Source organism: Scyliorhinus canicula, chromosome 10 (assembly GCF_902713615.1).
Source record: "Scyliorhinus canicula chromosome 10, sScyCan1.1, whole genome shotgun sequence".
NCBI classification, from domain to species: domain Eukaryota; kingdom Metazoa; phylum Chordata; class Chondrichthyes; order Carcharhiniformes; family Scyliorhinidae; genus Scyliorhinus; species Scyliorhinus canicula.
The window spans coordinates 31,435,026-31,448,022 of NC_052155.1; the positions used below are offsets into that span (position 1 = coordinate 31,435,026).

A 12,997-nucleotide genomic window follows, 5' to 3' on the forward strand; every position below is an offset into this window, starting at 1 on the left:
TACACAGCGATAGGGTGTCCTCCTTTATGAGCGACGAACTGCGTCAATTCCTGCTCAGCAAGGGCATCGCCTCGAGCAGGACAACCAGTTATAACCCGCGGGGAAACGGGCAGGTAGAGAGGGAGAACGGAACGGTCTGGAAGACCGTCCTACTAGCCCTACGGTCCAGGACTATCCCAGTATCCTGCTGGCAGGAGGTCCTCCCAGGTGCTCTCCATTCCATTCTGTCACTGCTGTGTACCACAACCAACCATTGCTTCGTTCTGAACAGTAAATAAATTTGTAAATAGTTGCGACGTAACTAGGCAAAGCACTGTACTGATGTGTACCTCCATAATCTTAACCTCTACCACTGTGAAATGCGAGGCCACCACCCCGCCAGACTTTTTTTTAAACAGGGGGTGAATGTGGTAGTCGGTATTAGAGGTATTAGGGTACCCTGAATAATGCTGTAAGACCATTGGTGTGGGAGGTACCTGAGACTGCTTTTTCATTGGTTAAGCCTGCCTGCTGGTTCCGCCCAGTAAGGCGGAGTATCAGAGCCCGTGTCTCCCCAGCAGCTGCCTTCTGCACCTGCGCTGCTGGGGGAAACATCTAGTGCAATAAAGCCTTCAATTGTCTCCAATCTCGCTTCTGGAGTTATTGATTGTGCATCAGCTTCTAACCACATTATCTGTGCCAACATTAAAATCACTTCAAGCTCAAAAGCATTGTCCAACCCACTCCCTGCCTCAGCTTATCTGCAAATGAAACCCTTATCCAGGCCTTTGTTACCTCTAGATTTAACTTTTCGAACACATTCCTGGTTGGCCTCAAGTCCCTCCAAAAACTTCAAGTTATTCAAAATTCCGCAGCCTGTTTTCCAACTCAACCCGAGTCCCATTCATCTATATATCCCCCCTGTGCCTGCTAATCTATATAGGCTCCCTGTTCACCAGCACACTTTGGTTTTGAGAATTGATAATGCGTCTGTGAAGTTATCTTGGATGTTTTGTTGCATTAAAGACAGCAGATAAATATAAGTTGTTGCTGAAACTGGAATATTTGCACTATTTTTCTCTCTCCATGCACCAACATCCTTCCATTTATGAGAGGGGACAGATACACAGCAAACATTAGAGCCATAGAGGTCTACAGTACATAAAAGGCCCTTCGGCCCATCGTGATTGCAAAAACAACCACTTAACTATTCCAGTCAAATTTTCCAGCACTTGGCCCATGGCCTTGTGTGCCTTGGCATCGCAAGTGCACACCAAAATGCTTCTTTAAAGTTATGAGGCGGCCTCCACCACCCTTCCAGGCAGTGTGTTTCAGGCTCCCTCCACCCTCTGGGTGAAAAGGTTTTTCCTCACAGCCTCTCTAAACCTTCTGCCCCTTACCTTAAATCTATGACTCTGAATCTGTGTCACCAAATCAAAGAGTTTGACAGGAGCCCATTTCAGATGGGGTGTCTTTATTTGGTGCACCTTTGCTGATGGCTATTAAAGCCAATGCTTAAGAGGCAGGTCTGCCACAAGTGTCAAATGATGTTGCGAGTCACTGATTTCAACATTAACGCCGAGTTTGCTTCCAAGCCACTGAAGCCATTGGTTATCGCGGTGGTGCACACCAGCCCATGCCAGCTATCGTTAGCTCATAATTCTTTGGTGCAATAGTTGATATCGTGGGCCTTCATGTCATGCTTGCAAATATCTTTGAAGTTGAGCTTTGGGCATCCTGCTGCTTGTCTGGCTCCGGATACCTCACCATACAGTTAAGTCCTTGGGTATACAAATGTCTTCCACCCTGCTGCGATGTGGGCTGGTTTAGCACACTGGGCTAAATCGCTGCCTTTTAAAGCAGACCAAGGCAGGCCAGCAGCACGGTTCAGTCTCCCCGAACAGGTGCCGGAATGTGGCGACTAGGGGCTTTTGTCAATAACTTCATTGAAGCAAACTCGTGACAATAAGCGATTTTCATTTCATTTCATTCATGTCTTAGCCAATGAAGATGCCTTTGTTTGATGAGTGCCAACACACTTGAGAGCTCTGCCTTTGAGGAACTGCCACATTCATGGTTTTGTTCTGCCAGGTTATGTCCATAATGTGCCACTGACAGCAAAGATAGAAATTGTTCAGTCACTCTCCTTAATGGTTATAAGGGCAGCACAGTAGCATTGTGGATAGCACAATCGCTTCACAGCTCCAGGGTCCCAGGTTCAATTCTGGCTTGGGTCACTGTCTGTGCGGAGTCTGCATATCCTCCCCGTGTGTGCGTGGGTTTCCTCCGGGTGCTCCGGTTTCCTCCCACAGTCCAAAGATGTGCAAGTTAGGTGGATTGGACATGATAAATTGCCCTTAGTGTCCAAAATTGCCCTTAGTGTTGGGTGAGGTTACTGGGTTATGGGGATAGGGTGGAGGTGTTAACCTTGGGTAGGGTGCTCTTTCCAGGAGTCGGAGAAGACTCGATGGGCCGAATGGCCTCCTTCTGCACTGTAAATTCTATAAAGTCATCCATGTTTCACAGCCATATAGCAAAGAGCTGATAACCCAGGCCTTCTGAACCATCAACTTGGTTCCAAAGGTCAGCTTGATGTTATCCCTGCACTTTTCATGAGTTGGTCAAAGGTGGTAGCTGCTTTATCTGAGCATGTATGAAGTTCTGCATCAGGTTGTCTGTCATTTTGGACCCAAGGTAACAGAATTTGTTAACATTTCCAGAGGATTGTTATTTAGTGTGAACATGGGAGAAAGAGTCCATGGGTCTTTGCAGCTGAGTTTATATGTGGGCGGCTCGGCAGCATTATCAGCACAGCGGAGTTCACTGAACACAAGGGTTCAGTCTTGATAGAGCTTGCCTTCTGGCCTAATATGAAAGTAAACTCCTTCCATATCTGCAGGGAAGGTGAAAAACAGTAGGATGGGGAAGAAGGAACCAAACATAGTGGGGGGCTGGAACACATGCCTGTCTCACAATATTCTTCATTCTGAAACTGTGAGACGTAGAACCATTGAACAGCACAGTGCAGTGTTTTCTGCCATGGAAGGAGTGGTTGAGAATGAGGGGTTTTGGTGGGCAGCCAATTTTCAACAAAATCTCAAGGAGCCCTGCTCTGCTGATGCTGTTGAATTATCATTAATTCATTTTAACAGGGTGTGGGCTTTGCTGGCTAAGCCAGCATTTGTTGCCCATCCTAATAGACCTTGAGAAAGTGGCAGTGAGCTGCCTTCTTGAACCCCTGCAGTCCATGTGGTGTAGGTACACCCACTGTGCAATTAGAAAGGGAGCTCCAGGATTTTGACCCTAGCGATGGTAAAGTATTCCAAAGTCAGGATGGTGAGTGACTTGAAGGCGAGCTTCTAAATCATAGAATTTACAGTGCAGAAGGAGGCCATTCGGCCCATCGAGTCTGTACCGGCTCCTGGAAAGAGCACCCTACCCAAGGTTAACACCTCCACCCTATCCCCATAACCCAGTAACCCCACCCAACACTAAGGGCAATTTTGGACACTAAGGGCAATTTTGGACACTAAGGGCAATTTATCATGGCCAATCCACCTGACCTGCACATCTTTGGAATGTGGGAGGAAACCGGAGCACCCGGAGGAAACCCACGCACACACGGGGAGGATGTGCAGACTCCACACAGACAGTGGCCCAAGCCGGAATCGAACCTGGGACCCTGGAGCTGTGAAGCGATTGTGCTATCCACAATGCTACCGTGCTGCCCTTAGGTGTTTCCTGAATCTGCTGCCCTTGTCCCTCTCGATGGTAGTGATCATGGGTTTGGAAGGTGTTCCCTAAGGAGTCTTTGGAGAGTTCCTGCACTGAATCTTGTAGATGGTACACACGGCTGCCACTCTGCGTCGATAGAAGGACTGAATGTTTGTGGAAGGGGTGCCAATCAAGCAGGCTGTTTTGTCCATGATGATGTCAAGCTTCTTGAGTGTTGTTGGAACTGCACTCATCCGGGCAATTGGGGAGCATTTCATCAGACTCCTGACTTGTGCCATGTAGTTGGTGGTCAGGCTTTGGGGAGTCAAGAGGTGAGTTACTCGCCACAGGAATCTTAGCCTCTGACCTGCTCTTGCAGCCATAGTATTTATATGGATAGCGGGTGGCATGGTGGTGTAGTGGTTAGCACTGCTGCCTCATGGCGTCAAAGATCCTGGTTCGATCCCGGCCCCGTGTGGAGTTTGCACATTGATTGATTGGATTTATTGTCACATGTACCGAAGTACAGTAAAAGTATTTTTCTGCTGCCGAGAGAAAGTACACAGTACATACATAGTAGACAAAAAGAATAATCAACAGAGAATATTGACAAATGGTACATCGACAAAGAGTGATTGGTTACAGTGTGGAACAAAGGGCCAAACAAAGCAAATACATGAGTAAGAGCAGCATAGGCCGTCGTGAATAGTGTTCTTACAGGGAACAGATCAGTCCAAGGGGGAGTCATTGAGGAGTCTTGTAGCTATGGGGAAGTAGTTGTTCCTATGTCTGGATGTGCAGGTCTTCAGACTTCTGTACCTTCTGCGTGGGTCTCACCCTCACAATCCAAAAATGTGCAGGGTATGTGGATTGGCCATGCTAAATTGCCCCTCAATTGGAAAAACAACATTTACATGGATAGCCCAGTTTCTGGTCAATGGTAACCCCCAGGATGTTGATAGTGGGTATTCAGTGATGGTAATGCCATTGAATGTCATGGGGATATGGTTTGATTCCCTCTTATTGGAGCTGATCGCTGCCTGGCACTTGTGTGGTGTGAATGTTACTTACCACTTGTCAGTCCAAGCCTGTCCAGGTCCTGTTGCATTTGCAGATGGACTGCTTCAGTATCTGAGGACTTGCGAATGGTGCTGAGCATTGTGCAATCATCAGCTAACATTCCCAAATCTGATCTTATGCTGGGAGGGAGGTCATTGATGTGACATGCGGAAGATGGTTTGGCCTAGGGCCTACCCTGAGGAATTCCTGAAGTGACGTGCAAGGACTGAGATGACTGAGTTTCAACAACCACAAGCATCTTCCTTTATGCTCGGTATGACTCGAACCAGTGGAGAGTTTTCCCCCTGATTCCTATTGACTCCAGTTTTTCTTGGGCTCCTTGATGTCATACTTGATCAAATGCTGCCTTGATGCAAAGTGCCTTAGTGAGATCTACAAAAGTAAGGTAAAGAGGTATACCCTATACTTCTCTTGCAACTGGCATTTTGATTACATTTCAGATGATGGATGATTACCACAGTAGATCCTCCAGCACAGGAAGCCGCATTGTCCTTCCAGATACACTCAGTCTATGAGTGAATGGGGTCAGCAAAAGTTGAACCCAAGGTGCTAAAGACTGAGATGCCTCTGGTTTTTCCAGTCACCTCTCCAGTTCTGTACAGTGTGATGATTCTTTTTTGCATCACTCATTTCCTGTGGAACAGAGCTTACTTTCCAGCCGAGAAGGAGAAGATCATAAAGGTGCGTCAATAGGTGGGACTTCCCTTGCTTGAGCGGTACAGGAGTACAAGTCACAGTAAGTTCAGTTCAGCGGGACATCTATTTCCTTCTGTCAGTGAGTACTTCATCATCTGCAGCTTCAGGGGACAACTTTGATGATGGGATGATCAAGGGACCACTTTTATACATATAGTCTGCACGTTCTCCCCTTGTCTGCGTGGGTTTCCTCCAGATGCTCCGGCTTCCTCCCACAGTCCCGAAACAAATACTTGTGAGGTAATTTGAACATTCTGAATTCTCCCTCCGTGTACCCGCACAGGCTCCAGAATGTGGCAACTAGGGGATTTTTACAGTAACTTCATTGCAGTGTTAATGTAAGCCTACTTGTGACAATAAAGTTTATTATTATATATGGATTTAAATGTCTTAGTCTCCCTTTTTATATTTCACGAAAGCACTGACTTATACTGAGGTAGACTTTCATAGATGTCAGTAGCTCTCTGATATATACAGGTGGACTTTTAAATTGCAACAGATATTATTTTTAGCACTTCGGAAAGCTGAGGTCAGGCATACTACCCATAGCTGAGTTTCTTTTGAATGGGTCATCCATCATCTGAAATATAATCAAAATGTGTGACTGAGTGATAAAAGTGTATTTGTACACTCTTTTTAACATTTGAATTGTCACATAAATACAACCATTCCTGAGATGGAGAAAAAAAGGAGTAACATTTAAATATCAGAAACCTTCAAAACGAAAAGCAACCAAAAGTACTGGGACCAAATTCAAACTTCGAACAAAATCGGAATGGAACATTGCAAAGGTATTTTTTTTAAATATTACATCAGGGATTATTTCTGATGAAGAGACACATTGCAACATTAACTTCAATCCATTTCAAATGCAGATCAGCTCACTATCGGAGAGGTTGATATAATTAATAAGGCTCATGCCATTGTCCGGTGACCCAGTGGAAAACCTACATTCTTGTTTGATATAATGGACCATGAGTAAAGATATGCAAATTGAATACCATCAATAAAAAGATTTGTGCAAATATTGATCTTTGCCAATACAAATCAGGTATATTGTGTATTACTTCATATTTGAATAGCATGTCAAATATATTAGAGACCGATCCTTACTGCTGCATATCCTAAACTTCCAAATTTGGGCATAAAAATCTAAATCATCTTGTAAGTCTTAAGATTATACTGCGATTAACACTTCAATGCACACTTTGTGCTGAGATTTAGATTTCTTTTGCTAAATTAACATAAGCAAAACCCATTTTAAATAAATGCTAAAATGGCATTACCGATGCAGTGGCATTACAGGCATTGCAAGCAATTTCATATCAAGACTGCCGATGTTTGTAGACTGCTACCAGCACAATTTTGACACATCATTTCAGAATTGTGGATGTAACACTGCACCAAGCTTTTATCAGGATTCACAGAATACCATTGTTGTACTGCAGGTTTGAGTTTGGCACCAGCAACTGCTGGCCCCATACCACTGTGTATTCAGACATAGCAGAGTTTCAGCATAATTAAAATGCATGCTCAGAGCTCCACTCATTGGCATCCAAATGCTGATGATATTTTAATAGCACCAAAGACCTCACTATCTGGCTATTTTTTCAGGACCATCAGGAATGTCCAATATATTGGAAGTGTTTGAAAATTGAGTTTACGCTATTCTGATTATACTGAAGTAGAAAATGCATAACTCTAAACTAATAGCCTGAGATCAGGAGAGGCGGAGAGTGATTTGCAACCGGCAAGGCTTCTGGTACTGAATTACATTCTGATGACCAGGAATGCATGCACGCTTATGAATGTGCATGTAAAATGGGGTTAGAATAGATAGCTATTTGATGGTCAGTGCACACATGATGGGCTAAAGGGCCTCTTTTTGTGCTGTAAAATTCTACGACCTTATGAGACACTATAAGTCCCCAGTCTAATTGAAGATGAATATTTAAGCATGTGTCTTTTCCAAGCATCTTCTGTGCCCTCCTCCCTTTTCTGTCAGGAATGAGTTTCAAATGTCCATTAACAAAATACACAGTTCAAATATTTCTTGTCAAAGGGATTTTTTTAAGTATTGGAAAGGAAACAGGGCACTCAGAAATTACCATTTTGCGGAAAACCCACCTTTTCTTTTCAAGGACCAAGTAAAACAAAATTTAAGTGTCTTTCTGTGGGAGTGAGGTGTGCATGTATGTGTGTGTGTGTGTTTGGGGGGGGGGGGGGGGTTGACATCAACAAACTGCATCAGGATATTGATTTCAGGTCCCTTCCCCAGTAATCGGTTCCAGCTATAGAATTAATTGATCCAACAGCCATAGAATCCCTACAATGCAGAAGGAGGCCCATCAGGTCTGCACGTCGGAAATAGCACTCCACCCAGTACCATTCCCCCACACTAGCTCCACTACCCCACGCATTGATCATGGCCAATCCACCTAACCTGCACAGCTAGGGAGCAGGAGATTTTCACGGGAAGACGGTTTAGAGGTCATAGAGCCCCTGCATTCGGCCAATCGAGTCTTCACCTACCCTCTGAAAGAGCACCCTAACTAGGCCCACTCCCTCACCCTATGCCCCAACCAGCACATCCCTGGACACTAAGGGACAATTTTATCATGGTCAATCCACCTAATCTGCACAGTTTTGGACTGTGGGACGAAACCAGAGCACTCAAAGTAAACCCATCAGACACAGGGAGAAGTACAAGCTCCACACAGTCACCCAAGGGTGGAATTGACCACGGGCCCTTGGTCCTGTGAGGCAGCTGTATGCCACCATGCTGCCCCTGGAAATGCGGCCAGATTAGAGATCCAAGGCAAGATCCGGGGGGTTGGTTTCAAACCCCAGCTGGTAAAATCCGAATTGAATAAAATTGAAAGTCTCGGATTGGTGGCTGATGTGTTGGTTAAGCTGGGTCAGCGAGGACTGCATTTGCTGCAGTGGTGAGAGAGACAGGCTGCCAACACTTGAAGAAATACAATTCGATTTTATTGAACTCTTAACTATCATACATACTTTAACCGTGGGTTGACAATATGCTGACTTGACTGGAGACCTGAGGCTAACCTGACCAGACTATCTTACTACCACATGGTGTATGTTCTAGTTGTTGCTCACGGTCTCTGACTGTCTCAGAGGCTGGATCCCAAGAGAGCGGGAAAACTTGTGCCCTCTGGCTTTATAGTGGTTGTGTCTTGTCTGGCGATTGGCTGCTGTGTTCTGTGTGTTCACTGGTCATCCTGTGTGTCCATCACTGCTTGTCTGTGCACCACCATATACCTGTGTGTATATTATGACAGTGGCCATGAATGGATGGTGGTAGAACCCCATCTGGATCACTAATGTCCATCCTCGTGGGGCCTGCGTGTGACTCCAGATTCACAGAAATGTGCTGACTCTGAAATGGGGGAGCAAGAGAAACAGGACGCTCACATCCCGCAAATGCTTTTTTTAAAGGCTCTGCACCCCCCCCCCCCCCCCCCCAGTCCAACAATAAAAGCTGTTGGACAGCCAGTTGGGTGGTCGCCTGCACGCGTTATTACGAGAAGACGCCGATTTGGGGAAGTTGCTGTTCCGCTCGCCTCGGCGGTGAAGCCGGCGGACGTGAACAATTTTGGAGGAAATCAAAGTGCTGTCAAGCGGATCAACAGTTCACAGCCCACCCCCATACCCCCCAGCGGCGACTTGGGAACATTGCAATAGCCATTGGATCCCCGCCCACCTTGGGCAATGTTGAAGTAGCCAGGGAGCGCCTGTGGAGAGGGACCTTTCCTCGGGAACCTGCGCTAGCTACAGAGGCTCCCCTCGCTCTCTGCACCCTCACAGTTTAAAACCACGCTACCTTTGAACAGAAAGCAAATGTGTGCCTTCAGAAACCTCAGGCTGACGTGTGAAATAATGGTGACCTCGCAATCGAGCCCAGACACATGGAGGAGATTCCACTGATCCAGACAAATTTCCCAAGTGTTAGTTGGGGCCACCGGGTAGCGCTCACTCCCCGCCAGTCAAGAGCGTTTACAACTTAGAGACGTGGCGAGACATTAACATGTTGCAAAATGATATTTACACCCATACTTGAAATGACTAGACCCAGTCAGTTTCAGCCCTGCTGGCAAAGATCCGAAAGGATGCATATCGAAATATGTATTAAAGCGGGGGAGGGGGCGGAGGGAGGGGGCTTAACTTTGAGGATTCAATAATTAAATTGGATAAAGCCACCACCCCCGGGTTGCTTTCACCTGGGAAATCCCTTTGAGTGAGCGCTTGGAAAGAGAGAGGGATGAGGCTAAGGCTGGGGGAGGGGGACTGTACATGACCCGGGAGTGAGGGGCTCCACTCAGTACACTGGCCTGAATCTGTGAACCTACGAGAGGCCAGATGTGGCCCCAAGGGAGCCGGGTGTCTCCGAGCAGAGCTGATGTTGAAAAGGGCGGCGAATGGGGATAGTTCGGGCGGTTGCGGCGAACCTTTAATAATAAAGGCAGTGTTTGGGGTGGAGTGGGGCCAGTAAAAGATTAGCAATGGCAGTCACACAGGTCTATCTACCTTGGCTCAAATCTTGCTCCTTGTGTATACAATCCTTCCAAACTCGAAATATTGCAGGCATTTTGGAAAATGATATAATAAAGAGGAGGGGATTCGGAATGCGATTCAGATCAACTTAAAAAAAACCCAAACACAATAAGCAATTTGCGTTGTCCTCTCATTTCACACACAAGATAAAACCAGGTGCTGGATGTAGAGTAGAGTCCGGCAGTGCGTCCGGGTTGCAGGAGAAATCCCGCCCCAGGTTTCTGCTGGCTTCGATTTTAAACCCAATCCGTCAACTCAAGTTATTTCCGTTCCATGTTTGCATGCTGCAAAAAAAAACGTAAGTCAGAAATGGGGAAGAGGCGACTTTCGACCCAGGCGGTAACGCTGCGTGGGCGAAGCAATGCGATTCTTGAGGGAAGAGCACCCAGATATATATATATAAACAGGATTGCAGTGTCGGGTTAATGCAGCAGAGGATTGAGGTGTCTAGAAAGAGGATCTTCCTTGGTGTTCCTTGCTCGATTCCTCTCTCTCTATATTTTTTGGGGGAGGGGGCGTTAAAAGCTCTCCCTCTCTCCCTCCCTCCTCCCTCCCTCTCTCCTCTACGTCTGATCAGGAAAGCTTGTCAGAGCCTGACGTAAGGAACCAATACACACCCGGTTCCAACGCTCTGGCTTGCATTAAGGTGGGAGATCAGGAGAAGAGCGAGACGCCTTGACGGATCTTTCGAAACAGCACCACCACCTCCCTCCCCCTCCCTCCCCACAACCCACACCCCCTCCCTTCCTACATCACATATTACTTTCCCAGAAGGATGCACCAAGAGACAATGTCTGGACACTCGGGAGAGCAGTGAAGAGCCCTCCTTTTATCGGATCTAAACTCCCTGGGCTATTGACTGTTATTACATTTCATTTCTTTTCGCTGGGATTAACCAGAGGACGCCCGTCTGTGCATCAGTGATATCCCCTCGCCTTTTTTATTGTTTGCCTTTAACCACCCCCACCCCCCCCCCCCCCCCCCTTCCAAATCTTCACTCGTGCGGCTGCCCGGGTGTATCTGTGTGTGTTGTAGGCAAACCCCCAGCAAAGACTATGGTCGTCACCGCTTTACTATTTACCCTGTTTTGAAACAACAACCTAAAAGCTGGAGCTGTGTTATTTGTTTGGTGATTGTACCGGAGCGTGGGGGAAAAGTGCAATTGTTTACTTTGATACTTCGAGGTAAGGATGCTGCTACAGATCGAGCCAATTGCCTACAATTGACGACAAGTTATTTATCTGTGTCCGGTTCTCTGTCTCTCCCACATGTTAAGATACTTTGCACCGCGTGCACCGAGGCTAGAGGACTGATAAACAGTACCAAAGGCTCCAAACCGATACAACCCACAATTTCAGCAACACCTCAATTGACCGTGTGGCACTCTGCTTGTGTGTATGTGTGTGTGTACATACATCATCAACCGGTGCAGGTAACTGGGGAACGCTGCCTGATGGTTTAAGGGACAATTTGTCTGGGGGTATTTGACACCAGCCCGTCGTAAATACTTACAGAATAGTTGAACTGAGTGGCAATTCGCCGATTCTTAGTGTTAATGCCTGTTCTGAGAACTCCCACCTTTAGGAATTCGGGGTGTGTTCATTCCAGTCCCATTGTGACCTTCGGGCGATGCTGGGTTCCTGTGGCGGTGGGCGACTCGGCGAAGGTTGCGGGCTCAGTTTGAGTTGTGGGGAATCTCAGAATCAGCGCCCTGAATCGCAACGAAGCGGCTCTGTGCTAATGAAAGAGAAATCTCAGCGCACCATGCCGGTGATTGAAGACAGTCCGCCCGAGCCGGGTTCCTATATCCCAGGAAAGGGGAAAGTGGGAGCAGTGCCGTCTGTTTAACTCTGTGTGTGTGTGTGTGTGGCTGTGTGCGCTTCGCCTCGGCTTGTGCGTTCTGACCCAGCCATTACAATTCTCCTATCTTGTTTTGCCACCTTTGCAATGGGCTCCCCATTCGGGTGTAAAATATCATCCTGTGTGAGAGGGTGGCAGCCTGGCCAGGTCAGTCAGATCCAGCGGTGACAGGGTTAATCGCATATGTTTAGGAGCAAGATGTGTGATTCGCTCCAATTCGCCCAACTTCGACTGCAACAGTGGGTGTCACTTATATTTTGTGTGTATGTGTGTTTAAAATGGAAAACCGTGCTTTAACAAATCCCAAACCTCATTGGCAGCTAATTAATCTGACACACTTGGGTTGTCGTCAGATCAAAAGGTAGAATCTGTGATCCGTCCCCTGGGGAGGGCGGGGTGGAGGGGACTGTGGGATGAGCTTGTAAACCTGTTAGACATCAGTTATGATGCATCAGGCGATAGGGATTCCCGGCTCCCTCTTCAGAATGGAGCCGTTTCTTGGTAACGGATGTTTTAGAATGGGCTGCGCTGGAATAAAATAACTGGTGATCATCAGACAGCAATTAGCAGGCAGAACGTGGCACCGGGAATGTTTCGCTGAGTTCCAATCACTTCCAGTCCCATTAACCCTTTCAGTCATCCAGGAGGCTTTTGCTTGAATGGAGGACACTTTGGTGTTTCAGCACCCACCCAATGGGTTCACCTCTGAGTCCCCGGAGAGGACTGACTGCCTGAGAGAGACTGGGGAAGGACATTTCACTGAAAACAACGAAATGTGAGCCTCCAGTCGGCCCGACCTTTCCCTAGTACCCGCGCACAAAGACCTCTCCAGAAGGCAGCAAGTGTATAGATAGGCGACATGTCTCGATTATCCAGACTCTCGGTTTTATCGATTTGACTTCGCTTCCATTAAAAACAAATACAATGCGTTTTCTATCTTGAGTAAGGACAATACATAGAGCATCTCTCTCTCCCTCCCCCCCCCCCCCCATTCCCCGGTGCACAGGGAGAACATGTTCTTCACAAACCAAGTGGGAAGCTTTAATGATGCGCCCACGACACAAGGCAGAGCTAATCCTGCCACCTTCTCTCT

At 47.0% G+C, this 12,997-nt stretch overlaps 1 protein-coding gene and 1 long non-coding RNA gene across 10 annotated transcripts in view; one reads left to right on the forward strand and one right to left on the reverse strand.

Annotated features, from left to right (window-relative positions):
* Positions 1-11,841, reverse strand: part of LOC119972297 — a 53,344-nt gene extending 41,503 nt beyond the window's left edge. The window contains exon 1 of the long non-coding RNA XR_005462029.1: positions 11,557-11,841. This is a non-coding gene — a long non-coding RNA (uncharacterized LOC119972297). The remainder of the gene's footprint in view (positions 1-11,556) is intronic.
* The window catches only part of adgrb1a (adhesion G protein-coupled receptor B1a), an 846,604-nt gene that overhangs the window by 64,747 nt on the left and 768,860 nt on the right, over positions 1-12,997 (forward strand). For 8 of the 9 annotated variants that reach the window (XM_038808774.1, XM_038808778.1, XM_038808779.1 and 5 more), the window contains exon 1: positions 11,017-11,228. The exons of the other annotated variant lie outside the window; for it this stretch is intronic. The gene's annotated coding sequence lies outside the window, so the exon portion shown is untranslated. Of the gene's footprint in view, positions 1-11,016; positions 11,229-12,997 lie in introns of those variants that run through there. 9 annotated transcript variants of the gene reach the window in all.